Raw genomic sequence first — 23,563 nt, forward strand, 5'->3', positions numbered from 1 at the left:
TTTATATGAACAGTTCTCATATTTGCTTTTGCATTCTACTATTTGCTGTCTCCATAGAGCATTAGAATTGTCCCTCTCAAACCAGGGCCAAATCAAATCACATCATCAAAGTCAATGCTAGAACTTAGACGAGATGAGAGATGGGGCAGTCAGCCAAGTAAAGGCTCTTTAAAATAAAATTTTGGCATTTCATTAAGCATTAGACTGCCTGGAAAAGTGACTGGGCTGACCAGCTTGTCAGTATTAGAATTAGCTATAGAATAAAGTGCTGACTTGAATCAGGAAGGAAATGTATCACCCTGATGAAAACACTGTAGTGTGTGTTAGGAGAACAAGGAAAACTTAGAATGAAGAGTCCCAATGAAGAGACAGGTTTCTTATACAGACATCCAGTATCTCAGGCAGACATGAAAGTAAAGTATTTGTTAGTATTGTTTTTCTCTAAAAGACTGTAGAACTAGAAAACACAGAGAATTAAATGTAGAGATCATGCTGGTATAATGCCATAATAAGCATTATTTCTTTAATATTTTCTTACATAATCTCCATATTCATTCATGAAGCTCCAAAGCCACCAAGAATCTAGCTGTTCAGTAATGCTTTTTTGTTGTATTCTCTGGCATTCTGCCCTCAAAATGCAGTATTTTAAGCTACATTGTGTTCAACCAAAGCTTAGACTGAAGAAGTGTAGAAGAAGATAATTTTGGCTTTAAGTGTGTGGGGTAAACATATGTTTTTGCAAGTTTAGGGGGATATATAGGTTCAGCTTGGACATTTGAAGGACCTTGAATACCTAGGACAGGTATAAAATTGCTGTAGACAGCATACCGGAGAGCAAGAATTAGTCTAGAGGTATAGATACTTGGCAAACTGTATCTGGAAATGTAGCCCATATCTTTTATTTGTCATTGTAAAGCAAGAAACCTGTGCTTTTCCTTTAAAAATGCACTGGAAAACCTGTACTTAACTACTCATAGAAGCCTGTCAAATCCAACATTAAGCTTGGAAAAAAGACTGCAAAAGAGGCAAAGGAAACCAGAGCTGAAAGGTGGGACCTTCTCTGTTAAACAGAAAATACTACCTGCATCAATCAGTCTTCCATAGGAACTGGAAGGCTTGTAAGATCTAGACCAGGAGTTTTAAGAGGCACATGGGAAGAGGTGAAGCAGTCAACCAGATCTATACAATTTTGCAGAGAAATACTAGTTTCTAGTGAAATATAGTAATATTTCTTATTTGATAATGTATTGATTTTTAAGAATAGGTGCCTCCTTATGCAAAATAACTCTTCAATGCCAACATAATGAGAGGGGTGAGTATACATTTAGTTATTGTATTTCTTTAGATGATATTTTTTGCCCTTCAGGAAGGATAGTTCTGCAAACAATGGAAGCCTCAGACAGGCAAGTAAAGGAAGATCTAGTCTATAGCTACCTGTGAGGGACCTGCTCAAGGATTTGAATTATAGACCTAATTTAGTTCTCTGCTTGTTGATACTGGGCTTTTAAAATGATTTAAAGAAAACAGGTATTAGTTCCCACTGAAATTCTTTTGCAAAAGCTGATTTAAATTTATATTTATGGTGTTACAAGTACTTATTCCTATGTTCATTGCTGGTCTTCCACCTTTTGAAGCTACTATGTTATATTAATCCTTGACTTGTAACTATCACAAACTGCTTATAAAAGACATTAAACTAGTAAAGTTTGCAATGTGATCTTTTTAGGATCATGGGATGAAGTCCTGCTCCCACAGAAACAGTTACTGACAGAATTCACCTACCTGTTTCTTGATAGTGATTCAATTAATGACAACAGTGCTGACAAGATTGATACTTCTGGGTACTATAATTGTCAAGCATTTGCACATATTAATAATGTCTGCTGAATGTCAGACAAGAATTTGATGATGTTTATTTCTGCCAATTTATGTCTTGCCTGAAGACATTTATGGAATCTGCTAGATGCTTCGCTATATTTATAGTTATCGGCAAATACCTCAAAGTATTTTTATACTCCCAGGAAGCCACACAAATCTTCAACAGTGTAGAACTTTAACAAGTTCATTATTCTTAACTTAAATACAATAAACAGTATTGTTCTAAAATTTTGAAATGGAAATGGAAATTTTAGCCTGGAGAAGAGGAGGCTCAGGGGAGACCTTTGCGCTGTCTACAACTACCTGAAGGGAGGTTGTAGACAGGTGGGGGTTGGTCTCTTCTCCCAGGCAACCAGCACCAGAACAAGAGGTCACAGTCTCAAGCTGCACCAGGGGAGGTTTAGGCTGGAGGTTAGGAAGAAGTTCTTCATAGAAAGAGAGATTGGCCATTGGAATGTGCTGCCCAGGGAGGTGGTGGAGTCACCATCACTGGAGGTGTTTAGGAAAAGACTTTATGGGGTGCTTGGTGCCATGGTTTAGTTGATTAGATAGTGTTGGATGATAGTTTGGACTCGATGATCTCAAAGGTCTCTTCCAACCTGGTTAATTCTATTCTATTCTATTCTATTCTATTCTATTCTATTCTATTCTATTCTATTCTATTCTATTCTATTCTATTCTATTCTATTCTATTCTATTCCATTCCATTCCATTCCATTCCATTCCATTCTATTCTATGTTAGTAGTGTATGTTTGTAGGCGATGCTGTGAGTTACAGATAAACTACGACTGACTGAATTCAAACCCAAAAGCTTGTTTTTACTGTTTATTTCTTTATTAAGAGCATAATTCCATATGGTGGTGATATCTATTTTCTTAGTCTGTCCTTCTTTCAGTCCTATCCTTACTCAAAGAAAAGAATTCCATCAGGAACCAGGAAAAAAAAAATAGGAAAAAAAAAAAGGAAAAAAATGAAGCAAAATCCTATGCTCTTCCACCATCACATGCCACACCCATTAGCTTGAACCAACTCGTGTTCAGTCAGGTTAGAATAGAATAGAATAGAATAGAATAGAATAGAATAGAATAGACCAGGTTGGAAGAGACCTTCAAGATCATCACGTCCAACCCATCATCCAACACTATCTGATCAACTAAACCACAGCACCAAGCACCTCATCAAGTCTCCTCCTAAACACCTTTTACCTTTGGAGGTACTACATTTGTGTTTTGAAAACTGATTAAAAAGAATAATTACAATTATTCATCAACAAAAAAGCCAAGTGTAGCACTGACATAGGAGAGAGTAGTGTGGTTGATATTGCTGGTACTTCCTCCTTAACTGCCTTGTCTAGGCTGTGGTGCTCAGGATAAGCTTAGTGCAAGTGTGCTTTGTTGGAAGATGATTTCTTTCCCACATTAAGATGAGTGGAATTTTTCATAGCACCACTTGTCCCCATGCAGAATCTCCTTTGATGATGTTAAATAGTCATTATAGTCTTTATACAAACTAAATCTGGTTCAGAGGGGTTCAAAAAAGGAAAAAATACTATGAGCCGTGCAACATTTTGCTTGGTAGTAAAACAGTCTTTAAACACTAAAATTTGCACAAAGCACTAATCAGGCAGAGGAAAATAAATGCTGAAATTATTTAAGCTAATTTATCTAGCAGAAAAAATAACTCCACTGCAGGACTTCCATCTGTCTGCAATGGTAAACAGCTACCACCTGCTTCCTGTAAATGGCGGTATAAGATTATTACTCAGTAAATGTCACAATTTCCATTTCAAACCCCCTTTTCAGCTGTTAGTTTCTGCAGCAACAAAATAATAAATCACCTGTTACCATGGTCAGAATAAATTCCTTGTCTCTGTAACAATGACTGAGGGAAAGAGAGACAGAAAAAAGGCCAGGGAAAAAAATAAAGAGTTTTTTTGCTTTCAGTTATATAGAATTGTATCTAGATGATGCTGTGGACATATTCCACTGCATACTTTAGCAAACAGAATATTTTTCGGCCTTAATGCTGTATTAGCATAACAGGGCAAAAGTTACTTGTTTGTATATGTAGTGTCACCCAGCAGTGACCTCTAAATTCATGAAAATATGCTGTAAAATATTGCTCTTAGGAAGAAAAATATGCTTCAGAAAGAAACATTTATTTTCTGGAATAGCCTTTCCTTTATTAAATACTTCCTGAGGTCAGGATACTGTTCCAACCCTGCAATAACTCTAAGGATGTGTATTTGCCATGATTTATTTCGAGGGGCTAGAAGTTAACAGTCAGGGTGAAGTAGATGTGAGCAGGAGAGTATTTTAGTGCTGGGGTAACCAGGGCCCACAATTTCAAGTCAATGATCTGGCAACAATCAGCAATCAAACAAAGCAAAGTCCTGTATGATATTACATGCTCTACTGACATTTTGGTCTCTGCCCAAAAGCCAGTGAGCTTTCATATCATAAAGGAATCATTCAGTGAACTATGGTCATACTGTCATTTGTGCAGCTGTTGGCAGAGGTTAACACCACTTAATGTATATTTTAATATAACATCTAACTTTCTGAGTTCCCCATTGTAGCTGCTTTCTATCCAAATTCATCATTGTAACTTCATGACTTAGTCATGCTTAGGACGCAGGTCATAAGGGAACCTGCTTGAGAAAAGTATCTTTTTTTATGACAGCAATTTCCTTCTCTCAGGTTCCAGACTTGGATGTACTTCTTTGTGCCTTCTCCTGCCTCCCATCCCTCCAATTCAAAGTCTGTCTATGAAGTTTCCTGGCACATTTCTGTACACTTGATCTTTGCATCTCAAGAGCTCATTTTGATACATTTTACTTGCTTAGATCAGCTTTTATCCCCAAATATATCTGTGTATGTGTCATGTTCTAATGATGTGGTCTTCTAGGTGGAAACATTTATTTATTAAATAAAAGAAGATGAAGAAGCAAAAATAATTATTTTACTGTAAGATTAAGATTTCCTATGTCTATGTTTTTCCCAGAAAACCCTGGACTTTTGAAAAGGTGTCTACTTCAGACATGCTCACATTTCCCTTGTGACAAAGACATGAATTTCTAGGGTGTGGACAAAACATTAGTTGATGGATCTCCTTTGGAGATGACTATTCTTTTCTTTTCTCTGTAGTCAGAGCTGAGAAGAGATGTTTTGTTAGTTTGTGTGCTTCTGTTTGATCCCTAAATTGAGATAGGAGGAAACAGGGTGCTTCCCTCATAGCTCTATGCGTCTTTGCTTCTAGGTGTATTTCCTTTGTAGAAGCAAAGTGAACATTTGATACATAACATGAACAAAATGTGATTACAGAAACACATCAGAGAATGAAAGCATGGTTTAAGTTTGTGTATCACTCTCAGGGTTCCAAGAACAATGATGGGAAATGATCACAAATTAAATCTCTACCAGAAAACCTGTTGTTAGTAAGCAGTTCAAATCCTCTTTTCTTTTTTTTTTTTCATTTCTTGACAGTATGAGGTAGATATTGATGAATGGAATGCTACAGGGGGATCTAATAGCAGTCTTCAACTGACCTAGTGGAGTAGATTGTTTGCTCATGTCCCGCTACTCATTCACCAGTGCCCCCAAGTCCATTTCTGCAGGGCTGCCCTTGATTTCATCATCCCCCAGTCTGTATTGCTATCTAGCCTAGGTTCAGGACCTTGCATTTTGCTGAACTGAACTTCATGAAATTGTACTGAGCCATCTTTTCAGCTCAATGAGATTCCTCTTGACGACATCCTGTCCTTCAGTCCTGTCAGCTGCGCCGTTCAGCTTGTTCTCTGCACACTTGCGGAGGGTGCGCTCATTCTGGTTGTCTGTGTCATTCATTAAGATATTGAATGGCACTGCTCCAAATACAGATCTTTCAGTGACACCATTTTCACCTGTCTCCATCTGAGCATCAAGCCATTGACCACTATTCATTGGATGCAATCAACCAACCAATTCCTTATCCCCTCAGCAGTCCACCCATCATATCCATCTCTCCAGCTTCAAGTGAAGGATGGTGTGGGGGATTGTGTCAAAGGCTTTACAAAAGTCTATGTCAACTTGCCCCATTAGTGCCCTTGCTAACAGCTTATGTGATTATAGCCCAAGATTATTTTGCTCTTGTGGGAATGTTACTGTATAATGCTAAGATGTGGACAGCTGGATGTGCTCAAAAAGATTGATTCTGATTAAACAGAATGTTGTTCTTTCCCTTTTCCTGTCAAGTGCTACTGGTGCTGCTAGCAACGTGAGGGAAAGGATCAGGCCTTATAGTATGATTAACCTGGAACACCAGGGAACAGACACCTTTGTAGCCCTAGGGTGGTATTACTGCATAGGCTTTGCTACACTCAAATAAACCTAACTACATACCTGTAATTTTATGAAGTTGTGAAAAAGCTTGAAATGACAATTTAAAGAACAAGTGTGAAGTAAATCTAATGTATACAGGAAGATAGTTCCTGGGTCACATATATTTTTGGTCCCTTATCTATAAATAAGAAACCATGGCAATTTTTATACATTACAATTCTGCTTGTATTTGATACAAAGTGCTCTAACTTTTCTCTAGCACTTTGTCACAATTAAAATGAACCCCAGTGGTAACATAATTACATGATGGTAGAAGATGACTTAATCTATTTCTGAAACTGGTTTTATCAAGTAGGTTTGATAATTTTAATTTCATAAGGATAAATTGTGAATTTTAATAATTGAAATACAAACCAAATTAACTAAACTATGCAATGTAATTAGAGATACAATGCATGGGTTATATTACAATCTGATTAAATATGTCTCAGAAGACTCATTTCTAAAAGTCTGATTTATTATAGATTTGTAACATCATCAGCCACAAATGAACTACCTCTTTCCCAGTTTCATTCTGAGGTAATTTGAATTACTTTCTGTAAAATAAATACAAAACAAGTAGGCTTGTGTTGCAAAACCTTCATCAAGTTTTGAAGAAGATGAAACAGGCAAGACTGAAATGAAAACTGGTGATATTTCATAGAATCCAAGAGAAAAAAATTACAGTGCAAAATGTCTATTTTGGGAGGAAACTGTTAGAAAAAGGAGCAGAGCTACTCAACATGGACCATCACAAACTGCAGTTTATTGGTGATCCTAGCTTCCTTGAGAAGATCTCTTGCAGATAGAGTTGTCAATGCCAAAATCCTAGGGCTCTAATAAATATGCTCAAATTAATATTTTTATTGTTGCCATTATATTCTACAGCAGTCTCCTGTTTTATAGCCAAATGCCTTAAATGCTTTTAAAAATACTATAGTGAGACTTTGCTTGCAATCCCTTCTCCCCATAACATATTGGGTTGAAACTATTTCTCAGTAAAAGATGTACTGAGGACAAAGATCATCTACCATCAATTTGTTATCCTTGTTCACATTATAGAGCATATGACCTTGAAGCAAGACAAGTGTCCTGAAGGTTCAACCTCCAAAACATGCTCTAGCCCAGACAATGGGCTAAGCACCTGTGAATGTGCAAACTGGACACTTCCTGGGGTCCAGATAAGCATGTAGCACATGTAATTCACTTTGTAACATACCTGTGAACTGTGTGTGCCCCTAGCCATGTTTGGATATGCCTTATCTTATAGGTCCAGTTATCACATTTCTCTGCTACCAAAGGGCATTCATTGTCTTGGGACAGTATTTAAACCAGAAGAGAGGGCAGGCCTGCACTTTGTTCTCACCCAGACAGTAACAAGATCCAAATGCTGCCAGAATAGCAGCTGGGGGGCTTGTCCTAATAGGCAACAAACTACCCCTGGGCCTTGCAACCCAGACCAAGGCAGAAAGGGGAAAAGCTGCAAGAGAACTGAATCCCAGAAGAGCCATGGAAAGACTACAGACTGGCGATGGAGCACACTAGAGAGAGAGGACCCCCTAGCCCTCTCCGAGCCAAGGGCCGCTTGAATTACAGTCACAGCATCTGGGAAGATACTCAACAGAGGAGCAAGTTGTGAGTACCTAGATACAGAATCCCATTTGTGGGAAACCACGGATCAGAGCACCTTTATTTCCAATTTGAATTGCTGTATTGGAAATTCTTACTACCCACAACAAAATAATAGAACCTGAAAATATACTTTGTAAATAAGTTATGGTGGTGTTTGAAAATATCACTGCCAGATAGGATAAAATATATAAAAGTATACATTTTATTACAATAATGCATCTTAGGCAAGCAGAAGACTTTAGTTAGGGAACTCTGTAGTGGCTCTTTGCACTGCTTCATGGAATACATCCAGATTTGCTGATGCATTCACAGATGCTGGCATAAATGATCACAGTGGGACTAAAATGAATGGTTCTTCAAAGTGTTACAGCAGCTGATATTCAGTACTGGGGGCAGGTTTTAATATTTTTGCCAATGATCTAGACAAGAGGTTAGACTGTGCACTCAGTACATTTGCAGACACTGAGTTGAGCAGGAGTGCTGAACTGAGTGGAGGTAGGGATGCTCTACAGAGGGACCTGAAGAGGCTGGATCAGTGGTATGAGGCTCAACAAGGCCAAGTGCAGGGTCCTGAACTTGGGTCACACCAACCATATGCAACACTACTGACTTTGTGAAGAGTGGTTCAAAAGCTGGTTGGCAGAATAGGACCTGGGGGTGCTGGTTGGCAACAGGCTGAACATGATCCAGCAGTGTGCCCAGGGGGCCAAGAAGGTCAATGATATCCTGGCTTGTATCAGCAATAACATGGCTAGCAGGAGTAGGGAAGCGATTGTGCCCCTGTACTTGGCACTGGTGAGGCTGCACCTCAAACACTGTATTTAGTTTGGGGCTTTTTAACTGACAGTTAGTGTTAAGCACTGATTACTTCCACATATTGTGGTGGTTTGGCCCTGGGTGGGGACAAGATACACACCAAAGCCGTTCAATCACTCCCCTTCTTAGATGGACAGGGGAGAGGGAAAATAGAACAAAAGGTTTGTGGGTCAATATAGAAATTGCTTAGCAGAACAAAAGCAAAGGGAAAGGCATTGAGCAGAATCAAGAGCAAACAAAAATACTATACTCCATTTCCTATTATCAGATGATGTCTGACCACAGCACTTCAATAAGAGCAGTGGCTGCTCTGGAGGGCAAACACTAATAATTAATGCCTCCCACATTTCCTTCTTTCCCCCAGTTATTTTTATTGAGCTGACAACATATGATATGGAATACCCCTTTGGTCAGTTTGGGTCAGTTGGCCCAGCTGTGTCCCCTCCCAAGATCTTGCCCACTCCTCAGTCTACTGTTGTGGGGGGGAGGAATGTCAGAAGAGTGCTAGTGCTGGTGTGCTATCAACACTCTTTCCAGCTGCCACTACAAAATCCATCACTACAAAAGATGCTATGGGGAGAACTCCATCTCTTCAAAACATTACAGGTAAGCTGTGTGCACCTGCCCAGAACACTTTTGTAGGGGAGTTTACCAGCTGTAAAATGCAACACTTAAAAAGCCATGAACATGTTACTCACACATACAACACACTCCTGTGTTGAGAATGGTGGTGAGAGAACAGGGTAAGAATAACTTTCTGTGATGTTTAGATGTAACTTTTAAGCTTAGTTTGGTTTATATCCTGTGCTGTACCAGATGTCATTACACAAAAGATGACAGGCCCACTGTTCACAGCAGCTGCAATACATTAGCTTAATGGATTGGAATTATAGGTTGCCTTAGGAATTGTCTATATTATGCCAAATTCAAATGTAAACCCTACTGTGAAAAGCACTATTAAATGTGATAAAATGCAATGTCTTTTTACAGAAAAAAAACCAAAACGTAGAACAATGATAGGGAAGAAGAATAAAGATACAGCTAAAAGTTGAAAAAAAAGTTGGTAAAGTGATGAAATGTGACCAAACAAAAAATTACATATAATTTTTTATTAAACTTAGATTTCTTGAAATATTTTTGACTTTGTGACTTCATATTCATAAGATTGGTACTCGAAAAGTCAGTACTGACTTGATACTGGGAATATATCTCCATATGATTAAAGGGTGCTACTTAGTACCAGCCCAGAGTTGCCAAATTAGAATAGAATGCATAGAATACATAGAATAAACCAGGTTGGAAGAGACCTTCAAGATCATTGCGTCCAACCCATCAACCAATCCAACACCACCTAAACAACTAACCCATGGCACCAAGCACCCCGTCAAGTCTTCTCCTGAAAACCTCCAATGATGAAATGATGTTTGTACAAACATGAAGGCTAGCAAAACACACTTCATTGCTGTAAGAAATTCTGACCAAGCATTATTTTTTCCCCTCTGAAACATTTTTGGTACCAGTTTGGAGAATTATCTGCCCTGTTTTGCACTGCATACTATGTATACAGTGAAAAGACTTTACGCAAAGTGAGAGACAAAGAAGGTTCTAAAGTACTTACTATCCGTGTATGCTCAAATTTGGGGATGAGTTATCATCTCATTGAACTTGCAAATTATTAGCTTTGAAGTGTGGGGTGAAGGAGAGTCATGGATCTCCATGTAAAAAAGAGAAAAATAATTTCTACTGGTTGTGTGGTGTGCTATATCATACTTTGGAAAGGTTAAAGGGTAGTTCAAAGTTTCCTAATCCACACCTCCCCTTTCCCATAAATACATAGAATACATAGAATACATAGAATAAACCAGGTTGGAAGAGACCTTCAAGATCACCATGTCCAACCCATCAACCAATCAAACACCACCCAAACAACTAACCCACGGCACCAAGCACCCCATCAAGTCTCCTCCTGAAAACCTCCAGTGATGGCGACTCCACCACCTCCCCAGGCAGCCCATTCCAATGTGCAATCACTCTTTCTGTATAGAACTTTTTCCTAACATCCAGCCTGAACCTCCCCTGGCACAGCCTGAGACTGTGTCCTCTTGTTCTGGTACTGGCTGCCTGGGAGAAGAGACCAACATCCGTCTGTCTACAACCTCCCTTCAGGTAGTTGTAGAGAGTAATAAGGTCACCCCTGAGTCTCCTCTTCTCCAGGCTAAATATTAAATGAAAATATTTAGAATTTCATATATGGCCTTGTTTTCATAAACACTTGAGTTAAAAGAGAATAACACAAGAAATTATTTAGTCTAGTCTTAACCATAACCTCTACTCAGTGATTCTTACATGCACTCTTTATAAATATGCTATCTTGCATGAAAGACAAGGAACTTTTCAAGTGAAGGATAACTCACAATGTTCCTGGATTGGGAACAGCTTTATTAAAAAATAAACAAAAAATGTCCATCTTTCTACAATGAACTTTGTTAGTTTTACTGTTCAGATGCAGGAATGCATTACAATACTGTTCAGTAGGTTAGAATACCCTAGCATCTGCTATCGTTCAGCATTAGTATATATCATATAATGTCTCATCTGCTGCCAGTAAGAATTTTAGCTTTTCCTTCAACAGGACATGGGGGACTGAAATGTATTGACTAGGATTACTCTGACTTGAAAGAGCATTGTCAATGCCATGACTAGATCTCATTTAAGTTATGTTTCTATGGTTATTTCGAGTGGTCATGAGGTTTTACTTATATGTATTTGCCTGGAGGGAAGAGCACTACATGTTTTGAAATTATACTTGACATATGAGGGAGACAGCAGCTCTGGACCTTCTTTTAATGAAAGTCTTCTCTGAGCCTTTCAGTCTCCTGACTGCAGAACTTTATTCTTAATCCATGTCTCAAATAATATTGTTTGTCTTGTAGACACTGTGGAAGTGATGAATCACTTAATGAACTTCTCTTTATTCTTGAATAAAAAGTATTGTACTGAGGGTTTATATTTCTAAAATACTTTTGAATTAGTAAGTCTTGCTTGTATCTTTGTCTTTGCTTGTATCATGTGCCTGTACATTAAAGAAAAAGTGAAGTTTATAATTTGGTCATTAAGGTTCAGACTTGCAATAATAACAATTATTTTTCTAATGACAGGAAATACAGCTATGCATTTAAAAAGTTGCAATATAATTTACATCTAGATTTTCTGTGTCAGATTGCAAGTTGCCATCAGATCTGTAATTTGGTTCATCCTTGTTTTCTTTACAACAATGAAATAGCAGAAGCTTTGATTAGGTGTTTTTTGGTTTAGCAATTTTATTGATGAGCTCCTCATCACAAGCTTTCAACACATCTGTGCTGGTTTAATTATCATTCGTGTTTTACTCATGTTGTGCTGTTCCTATTTTTTTGTTTGTTTGTGATAGAACAGCTTATGATGTCTGACTCTCCATGACTGTTCATAGGAAAAATCAGCTATAATCAGCTGACCTTCACAAGTAACACCAAAGACCAAACAGCAAGAAATCAGCCACGGAATAAGGCAGAACGGGTTGCTGTATGTTTAATCCCCAGGATTAAATGAACATCTTACTACGAAAGGGAAAGACTGGTTTGACTGAATTGCAGAGCCATTACTTGTTGTCTTTTAAAACCATGTAGATCTGATGAAATAGAAAAAAACACAAAAAACCCTATCAATATATGGCTTACCTTTTCAAAAGGAGAAAAAGAAGCAGCAAAGGACTCAGAGAATTAACTAAGCTACAGGAAACCCCTTTACTTCTGTAAAAAAGTGACTAAGAAAATGATTGATACAAATGTAATTTAACACAACCTTTCAAAAGCAAATCCTATAAACCCATAAGCCTCCAGTATGACAACATGGGAGTGGAGGAAAAGTTGTATCAGTGACACATCTTGAGCTTTGACATGTTTAAAAGCAACTTAGGAAAGCAGGACATTTTTTCAAAGTACTCCTCAAAAATACTAGAAAAATATATATATAGAAGCCCTATGAGGAGAGACTCAGGGAGCTGAGGTTGCTTAGCCTGGAGAAGAGAAGAAGAGGAGACTCAGGGGTGACCTTATTGCTCTCTACAACTCTCCAAAGGGGGGCTGTAGACAGGCAGAGGTTGGTCTCTTCTCCCAGGCAACCAGTACCAGAACAAGAGGACACAGTCTCAGGCTGCACCAGGGGAGGTTTAGGCTGGAGGTTAGGAGGAAGTTTTACACAGAGAGAGTGATTGCCCACTGGAATGGGCTGCCCGAGGAGGTGGTGGGGTCACCGTCACTGGGGGTGTTCAGGATGAGGCTTGACAGGGTGCTTGGTTGCATGGTTTAGTTGATTAGGTGGTGTTGGATGATAGGTTGGACATGATGATCTTGAAGGTCTCTTCCAACCTGGTTTATTCTATTCTATTCTAGAAGTCAAGAAACAGCAGCTCACTATGAAATAGAAATTCTGAGTTACCTGGGTCAGGTATTATTCAAAGTTTTAATGAAAAGAATTATGATATTTATTACATATGCTGATGATAGGAGAAAGTATAAATAAGTTGTAGAAGAGGACATGAATTCAACATAATTTCCTCCAAAGAAACATTCTGAAATAATAAGAGGTTTTTCAAAGGAAGAAATGCACAGTGTTCCCATTCATGAAAGACTGAGCTCTCAAGATTGAGGAATTATTTCATAGAACTATTATTTCAAATAAAAATAATTATGGGTTACAGAGAACCATAATTAGGGTGCTAGTAAACAGCTCTATAAACTTCATTTTAAAAGAGCAGACATCTGACAAATGGATAAAGAGTATAAAGAGCAAGATGGAAGTAATCCTGCCTTATTGAAAGTCAGATGGAATATTTGGTTCACACTCAGCTGTTATGTGGGTCTGTTAGAGTGGAGAGAGGTCTACTGAGCATAACCTATGACAAACTGAGTAAAATGAGACTTTCTTCAAAAGAGACAAATTAAGGCTATCTCTTTTACAGTCTTCTACAACAGACTTACAGTATAGAATGTCATTGCAAACAAGAAAGAATATTTTCTTTATGTCACTAATGAAAGGATTAAATGGCAGCCAAGATGACTGAGAATATATCTTCTCTTTCTAACACTAAAATTAGACAAGAATAGATAGTCTTTGAAGATAGTAGAATGCTAAGGATTGGTAGTGATTAACAGCTGTCTAGAAAAATACCTACAATGAGATGGATTTGATCGTGACTTGGGCACACGGCGTGGACAAAACCTGTATTTGACTGTTTGGTTTCCACTTCTGGTTGTTTAATTAAATTTATTTGTTAAGTCAAGGGTGTTTTTTCTGCACATGCTCCACATTCCCATCTTTAGTAGTAGCATGAAGAACACAAAAATATTAAATGGTGCTTTTATCTTTTCATTACAAAACTTCACTGAGATAACTTTGTTGCATGCTGCTGGGAACTGGAGAGTAAAGAAGTGTTAAACCAAACTTATGTGAACAATCCGTGCCAATTATGATATCCAACTATTTTTCTTTTAATGGAAAAGTTTATACATTTTCATTTAATGCTAAAATGTCTTTACAGAGACTTGAATAAACAGTAGCTTTCTCTCTTGAATCTGGAACAAAGTGTATTTCTTCCTACTAAAATGTTATCTGTACAGAAGATAAGAGTTTAACTTTTCTCTTCCATAACATCCACTTTGGAAAACAAATTGAAGAAAGGAAGAGATAGGACATAGTTTTAGATGTTCTTTTCTTGATATGATTTCCCCATTCATTATTTGAGATACAAAGTACTCTCTCTGTTTAAGTTAGAAAAAAAATAAAATTTATGATCCACTGTTTATTCTGCTTTTGATATCACTAAGGATACTTTGAAACTGCCGGTTTAAAAGGCAAGTAATTTGTTAAATGTGCTTTGAATTTATGAATCTGATTAGGCAGCAGAGGTATGTTTTGCATACAAATTGCTTTGCACTGCTTGTGTTCATTTAGGGAAACTCAATGTGTTTCATGAACAAACTGTGACATTTCAGTACTGCAGCAATTTGCAGGAATGCTATCTGGCTAACCACAGAAACAAAAAGAAAAGATCTTCAAACTTCTGTGATTTAACGTCAAAAATATAATCATCACTGTGTGGTTTGAAGTGGTTTGCTCTTTACAACTGTGGTTTGCAATGACATCAAGAGAGGTGCTTTTCTCGCAGTACAGCAGTGTAGTGATGGCCAAGGTAGTTGATTATAGACAGAAACAAAAAAACTTGTTAGCATCAAGCAGAATGAGTGACAAGAAAGAATGTTCCTTGAAAGGCAGTCATAAAAACAGGGAGCAAAAGCATCTGAAGAATAATAGCTAGGCTGCTGGAACAAAAGGTGAAGTCCAATCACCGAACTGCACAATTACTGCAGTCAAAATTAACTGAGTTCTGTCTCCCTCTTCAAGTCATTTTCCTTTGCCACCATTTTCCTTTGCAGCTTTTCCATTAACTGCCTTACTGCTGCTCCTGAATACCATTGCCTGTTTTTTTGCAGACAGGAGCAAGAATATATTTCATGTCTTTAAAACCAGCTTAAAACACAATTGTTTCTTGTGATGTGTTGATCTGAGAGTCCCAGTGAAGATGCATTTTTCCAGTTTTGCATAGGAAATGAAGCAGCAGCAGGAATGTAAAATGCCATACATATTCTCTCATTACTACTTTGGTATGGTTTTCACTGCCATCCTGTAAGATTTTATATTTTTATATCATGTCTAGTGCTTCACAGAGTTAAGAGAACTTATTTCCCTCATATTATTCAGCCCACACAACTGCATTGTGAAATGTAACTCAAAGAGAGTCTGAGATATTAAATATTACCCGTAAGTTCTGAGGGATGCCAGTTAATAGGAAAAGAAATGGAGTTGGTGGCTCTTATTTACACCTGGATAGCTTGAAAAAAATCAGGCTATTTGGAGTGGAAACTGCCTTGGACAAATATAAACAGGTAGAAAGTGTGAAACATCAAATAACAGGAAAAAAGAATGTAAGAAAAAAGGATGAAAAAACCCAAACAACCAACAACAACAAAAAGAAGCAGCAAAAAGGGAACCAAAGGGGATTTAAGATATGAGTTATTGCACAGCAGAAGGAAATGAGAGGGGAAATGTTTGACAGACAATGTCAGATCACCAGTTTGAAAAATGTCTGAAATACTGAATTGACTGCAGTGGTCAGAGGACTAAACAAAATATCTCTATGTACATAGAGGCTGCCACAGCAGAAATGACAGCAGCTAAGGTCGAGATGACAAACAGGTAGAGGGAAAGAGAGAAATTAGTGGCACTACAGTTCTGTGCTCTCCTATCTACCTTCCATGCCAAGAGAGCCATGCTCAGTAGACTTCAGCTTAGTCAAAGTAAGTAGAGACTTCAGCTGAAGGATTAATAAAGAGGATGTTAGACAAGCTCACAGAATTTTTTGAGTTGAGAGTGAACTATTTGTCATTCTTTACAATACATGTTCAAGAGAGGACTGGACATGGCACTTGGTGCCATGGTTTGGTCATGAGGTCTGTGGTGGCAGGTTGGACTCGATGATCTTTGAGGTCTCTTCCAACCTTGGTGATTTGGTGATTCTGTATTCCTAAACTACTCAGATTTTAGGAGACACATGAATAAATAATACTTACTCACACTTATGCAAACAGAGAGAAGTGTATATTGGGACAAAATAAATAAAGTTGTTTGTCTTTTAATTGGAATTTAAATATCTCTCCATCCTGAAAAGCAGAATAAATGCAGGTGGGATTTTTGTTTGTTTGTTTTTTTCCCCAAGAGTGGGAAAGAGGGTCATTTGAATCTGGATATAATTTACATTACCAGTATATTTTTGAGTAGGCAATGAAGCTTAACTTGCAGGAACATTTTCACGGCCTGTTCCAGGGCTTACTTTATAGTCCCTGTAAACTGTTTGCCAAGGCAATATAAAGTCGGTGTAATACAATCAATAAAACTAACAAGCATTTACATGGTAGGACAAATTGGAAGATGGCTAATTTTAATCTGCCTTACAGTTATGGTTGAGAAGTTATAAAAGATTGGAGAAATGAGCAATACATAAAAATGTTTGATGCAGAGTCCCACAAAATGAATGGAAAGTGAATGTATCATATTTAGGCTCAATGGAAAAGTCTGCTCTGCAAAACTATAAATGACCGCTTCTTTCCTGCTGCCTCTCATCCTTTCCCTCCAAATTAAAGTGAAAAGTCAATTCTCTGAATACCACTCAATGATGGGATTTGAAGTCCATGTTTTCCAAATATAATAACAGCATGTAACTGCCAGGTCATCTTTACACTTTCGGGGTGGGGGGAAGGCAAGTTTAGAAAGGTTAAATGTCTTCCAGACTAAGGAAAAGCTATCACAAAGGCAGTAGAAGGGTTTTATGAAGAAAGAACTATTCAGAATGTTTTTCAGGAAAGTCAAAATAAGTCATTAGGAATTAAAGGTTAAACCTTTCAGTGTTAAGATTCTCAAAGATTTATAGGTGATCTTTAAAATATAAAATGACGTTTCATGATGGTCCATTAAATAGAATAATTTTCTCAGTGTTTTCCTAATAATGGGCAATAACTACCTTTTCCTAATCTTTTTGAATGGCACTACAAATGAAAACCCTAAAAACTATGGAGGCACCATAATATGTGCTTACTGCTTTTTCTTGCTTTCTGAAAGAAAAAAGTCAGGCTGCACACAAATAGTGAAATTTTACTTATTTTATTGAAAAAAGTATAAGTTGTGCTAGTATTGAAAAACAATAGTAATTGAATTACAAGTAGCAGTAGCATCTTATAGATCAGTGGTAGATTTGATAAATCATTCTTGCTGATAGGCAATAATACATAGAATACATAGAATAAACCAGGTTGGACGAGACCTTCAAGATCACCGCGTCCAACCCATCAACCAATCAAACACCACCCAAACAACTAACCCACGGCACCAAGCACCCCATCAAGTCTCCTCCTGAAAACCTCCAGTGATGGCGACTCCACCACCTCCCCAGGCAGCCCATTCCAATGGGCAATCACTCTTTCTGTATAGAACTTTTTCCTAACATCTAGCCTGAACCTCCCCTGGCGCAGCCTGAGACTGTGTCCTAATGATCACAGTATCACAGGATGTTAGGAGTTGGAAGGCACCTCTGGAGATCATTGAATCCATTCTTCCTGCCAGAGCTGGGCCATATAATCTAGCACAGGAATGCATCCAGATAGGTCTTGAAGGGCTCCTGAGAAGGAGATTCCACAATCTCTCTGGGGAGCCTGTTCCAGTGCTCTGTGACCCTTACAGTAAAGTAGTTCTTCCTCATGTTGAGGTGCAACATCCTGTGCTGTAGTTTGACATAGCAGACTTTGGTCATGAACTCCAGTGTGGTAACTGAAGAACATTGAAGACTTTTAATAACACACTTGAGAGCTGATGTAACACATCTGCAAATATACAAAACCCAGAGCTGTGTCAATTAATTCATTCTAACACAACAGCCATAATACATGGGCAAAGATAAAAAGTCTTGCAGCTACACTAAAATAAACAAGCACACAATGCCTTCTCTTATCTTACAAGGTCAGGGCAGCAATAGGACAGCTGCCTCTTTTAGACAGATACCAGAAAGCTTCTATCCTACAGTTTTGGGCTCAGAAATACAACTTTTCTTTGTTTTGTCTTATCTCCTAAGGGGACATATAAACTGCTAAACACCCACAGTAGTTTATATCCATTGCCTCCTGTCCTATCACAGGGTGCAAGTGAGAAGAGACTGTCCCTTCATTCTTGACACCCAGCCCCTATATATTTATATACATTTATTAGATTCCCTCTCAATCTTCTCTCCAGACTGAAGAGCTCCAGATCTCTCAGCCTTTCCTCATAAAGCACATGCTCTAGTGCTTAACCATCCTTGTAGCCCTCCATCAGACTCTCTCAAGTAGATTCCTGTTCTTCTTTAACTGGGAGCCCAGAACTGGATGTAATATTCTAGGTGGGGTCTCACTAGGGCAGAGTAGAGGGAGAGGAGAACCTCCCTCGATCTGCTGGACACTCTCTTCTTAATGCACCCCAGGATACCATTGGCCTTCTTGGCCACAAGGGCACATTGCTGTCCCATAGATAACTTCTTGTCCACCAGGACTCTCAGGTCTTTTTCCACAGGGCTACCCTCTAGCAGATCACCTCCTAACCTGTGCTGGTTCAGTTTATTATTCCTTCTCAGGTGCAGGACTCTGCACTTATCCTTGTAAAGCGTTCAACCTTCATGGTATAAATGAAGTGTGTCCTTAAAACCTACTGCTATGGGAAGAGCAAAGAAAGGTGAAATCAGATGTAAGCTCACAAGCTTGGATGCTGACAAAGATAGGAGAGAGGTAGAAGTTTGCAAATAAAGTGGGAAATACTTGTGCAAAGTGTTTATACAGATAAGCATGATGGCCAAGTTTCTTGCTTGGAGTTAAAAGCAGTTTGAGCTAGCTTTTGCATTGCAATAACTTCAGTAGTGCCTGAAGGAAATGTTAATGGCTTTTAGTCAATGAATGAAAGTCTGATTTTGCTACTGAGAGACTTCAGCAAGTGTTCTCTTGAGATTATATATAATCAGTCTGTGCTGCATGCAGGTGCTTGGGAAAGCAAAGAAATTTTAAAATCCTAAGCACACAGCCTTTTCAATGGTAATGGTTACTGATTTTCATCAGGAAAAATAAATCTATCTACCTAAGAATTAGATAGAGATTGAGACCTGCTCCTTTTAGGGGAAGCATCTAGCTGAAATGGACAAAGTATATAAGCTAACAAACCTGCAGGTTTTTGCTCCTTTAACATTAGCCCCTATATCTTTTGCTACTTCTAATGATGGTTATTATACCTTACTTGAAAAAAAACCCACCTCTCCAAATGGCTCATTTTCTGCTGCTGAGAGGCCCCTGAAAGGAGATCCTTATCAGCTGGTGCTACCAAATGTTAAGGGTTATTTGTCTACCCAGGGCCCTAATGTCCCTAACCAGTTTCACTTAAAGCCTCTACCCCCTTCTCTCCCCATGGCTTAGGGTGCACTATATAAGCTCAGCCTTGAGTTTTTTGGTCTTCCTTTGGCATATGTGGGAAGAGAACTGGCTATCAGCTCAGCTACAGATGCACCCCTCTGTGGTCATCAGTCCTGCTCAGTTGGACTTCAGCGTGTGGACTGACTTACTGACCTTAATACTGCCTCATGTGTGTGATACTGCTTTATGATCTGGACTGTTGCTTGGCTCTGTCTACCATCTTGTGCTCATTGTGCATGGGTACAGTAAGATAAGCCCTGTCAGCTCTATGATCTCCCTTGACTCCTACCTCACCTTCCCTTGAGAAGCAGAGAGACCTTGCAGCACACTGACAAGCACACTCAGCAGTCCTGAAATGCAGTCTGCAACTCAGAAGTTTGTCATGCACAGCTCTTGGGAGCTGCTGTTTCTGGCAATGACTTCACAAAAGCTAGTGGTGAATCTGTTGTTTTATCTAAGGAGTAGAAGCAGTTTCTCACTCCTTGTTTTCTGAAGACTCTGGGACATACTCCCTTATATTTCTTTATGTGCCTACTTTGTGCTTGTTTGCAATTCTTCATGAGTTACAAGACATGGCAGATTGTCTACATTCTGAACATGAGAAGGATTATTTCTACCATCCATGCATAGACTTAGTAGGAATTGCCACCTTATTCACATGTAAGCCACAGCTAATCAGCTCTCTAAGCAAGCAGTGTCACAAAATATTCTTGTGGTGAAGAGGAAGCAATGAAACTTCAAACCCATTTCTGAACTGCAGAATTGTGAGAAGCAGTTCCAGTGAAATGGAGAAGTGGGAAAAGGTATCATTTCAGTGAGCTGAACTAACTTGGTGCTTTCTGCACACAAACATAGTGTCCCTAACTCCCCAAACCCTTGCATTTTGTATATTTAATCAGTTCTGAAATGAACTACACCTAAGTGAAGTTATTCATCACATCAGGGACTTGTTGCATCTGCCCATAACTTTTTGCAGTTAATCTGTTAATCAGATACCACTGAAATGGTTACCATGTGAGACATGAACATATCTGTAAATAAGAAAACACTTAAAATATTTCTCATGAAACACCTATCTGAGGTATCAGCCTATATATATCACGAGGGAACAGATGTAAAGATTCTGTGTAGCCCACCAGAACCTTAAATTCTTAAAACAGAGTTTTATTGTGAAAGTCTAACAGAAGAAAATACATAATGCTAGTCTGTGGCTTAGAGACTGGAGGTTTTTTAAGAGCTTCATTTGACTCACACTGCTCAGCTCCAGTTTTAAGTATCTTTTCTCAGTGAAGCAGAATAGCCTTTATTTGGGGTAGCACTTCTGTTCCCATCAAATGCCATGACAACTCCACATAGAATTGTTGTGTTGCTAGCGAAAAAGAAATGCTGCACATTAAAAATGTAAACATTAATTATTTCTTGTTTGTACCACATTTTATTTTTGGAAAATGAAGTTTTTATTTTCCTCAGTGCTCACTTTGATGTTAAATGGCTCAAGCTGCTAAATGACTACCGTGATGACAAAACAAAATCTGCATCCATTTCATGCTATAAGTGCAGTCCTGGGTAAAGTGATGTTATTCAGCAAATTATTCCACACAACCAAGTGGTTTTAATATTCCTGCATATGCATTTATAAAGACTATGCAATCTTCTGTATGGGGAAAACAAAAATATATATAAAGAGTCCACCCCTCAATCTTTTTATGTAGCCTAATTATTCTTATACATAAATGGAAATTTAATTTCTATTATACTGCTTAGTGCAGTCAACTGTCTTGTTATCAATTGTAGAACTGTTAGTAATGCCCAGGGATTGGATTTTAATAAGGTTTAATCTCCTGTTTCCACATTCCTCTGTATTTTATGTTTTCATCCCTTACTTTGCCTTTGGAGCCTTTATTTACAAATTAATGTCAGATCTACTTCCAGTAAGTTAAGCATTTATAGTAGATCTGGACAAAGACAAATTAGTCTGTAGACTAGCAATGTATAGAAGTTGAGCTAGCTGGTATCACCAAAAAAGTAAGTTACATATTCTCTGCTCACGTGTAGGACCTTCCTGAAATACTCTCTTTATTTGCCAGGCCTTGGTTCTACCTGAATTCATCCTGCTAGCTTTTAAAATATTTAGTATTTAAATTATTAATCAAAATATTTGTCATAATATCATATGACTAAGCAGCTCCTGCTCCACCACCACCATTTTTACACCCATCCCAGAGCCAGGGGCAAGAACCTCACCAGCCAAGATACCACACAGAGGAGCACAGCCCCAGTAAGGAGGCTCAGCCAGCACCCGTGAATGATACTGGAAGGGGCATCAACATTCTTCCTACCTAACCGGGGGGCCACCAGGCCCCCCGGCCTTTGTTGTCACCACCACCATCACCCAGTGTGCACCATGGGCACTCACCAGTGATGAGAGGAGGATCCTCCAGCCCAGATGGGCTCAGCTTAGGGCTTCTGCCTTTCCTGGTGGGGATTAAATAGGGCAGTGGATGGGGAGGGCCAAGTGGCCACACCTGGGGTGGGAGGAGACTCCAACACAACCCAGGTGTTCTGGGTTTTGAGGGGAAAAAGGGGGAAAATGAGGCAGGTGAGGGACTTTCAGGATGTCAGGTAATGATAGGACTAGGGGGAATAGGAAAAAAAAAAAAAAAAAGCTAGAAATGGGTAGATTCAGACCACCATGAGGGTGGTGAGACACTGGAACAGGTTGCCCAGGAAGGTGCTAGAAGCATCATCCCTGGGAGTTTTTAAAGCCAGGCTGGATGTAGCTCTGGGCCAACCTGTTCCAGTGTGAAGTGTCCTTCCACATGGCAGGCTAGCTAGAACAGGATGATCCTTGAGGTCACCTCCAACCCTAACAATTCTATGATTCTAAAACAATGTTGCAGTTTAGGCTGGATGTTAAGAGGAAATTCTTCACAGAGAGAGTGATTGCCCATTGGAATGGGCTGCCCAGGGAGGTGGTGGTGTCACCATCCCTGGAAGTGTTTAAAATAAGACTGGATGAGGCACTTAGTGCCATGGTTTAGTTGATTAGATGGTGTTGGGTGATAGGCTGGACTTGATCTTGAAGGTCATTTCCAACCTGGTTAATTCTGTGATTCTGTGATACTTGCACTCATAATGAGAAAAGCAGGTTTTAAGCCAAGATGTCTAAGAAAGCTGATGGTATCCTGGCTTCTATTAGAAACACTGTGGCCAGCAGGAGCAGGGAGGTGATCATTCCCTGTGGCAGTTCATCTAAAGTCCTATCCTGTCCCACAGAGGCAGGCTGGGGGAAGCAGAGAAGCTGGGATGGAGAGAGCCAGGCAGTAAGACACCTCCCTGCACCTAGGGCTGTGAGTCAGTAGACTGACATGACCTCTCCCCCTAAGCCACATGCCCTGCAAGGGGCAAGTCTGGGCAATCAATTTGATGGTTGTCTGTTCCTGGCACGCCCTTCTATTGTCTGTTTGGGCTTGAAAAGCTTTGCTTTTGTGACATGTGACAAACTTAAACATAGTTTTCATGAAATGGGACAGTTGAGGAGAGGAACAGTTTTTAGCTCAGGTTTTCCTCCCCACATGTAGGTATAGCAGCTGCAGCAGTTTAGGAGAATTCTCCACTAAAAAGGGACCTTAACAGGAATTCCCACAATCAGCAGTGTTTGTATCTGACATATTCCTAAGTCTCTGGGAAGTTCTTTTGTTTTGTGAGTGGGATATTTGTTAGTTGTGGATTTATCTTTTCCAAATATTGTTCTTAAATTATTTGTAACCGTTATTATTGTGAAGATAACCCACAACGGAACA

The sequence above is a fragment of the Dryobates pubescens genome, chromosome 12, assembly GCF_014839835.1.
Source record: "Dryobates pubescens isolate bDryPub1 chromosome 12, bDryPub1.pri, whole genome shotgun sequence".
Lineage (NCBI taxonomy): Eukaryota > Metazoa > Chordata > Aves > Piciformes > Picidae > Dryobates > Dryobates pubescens.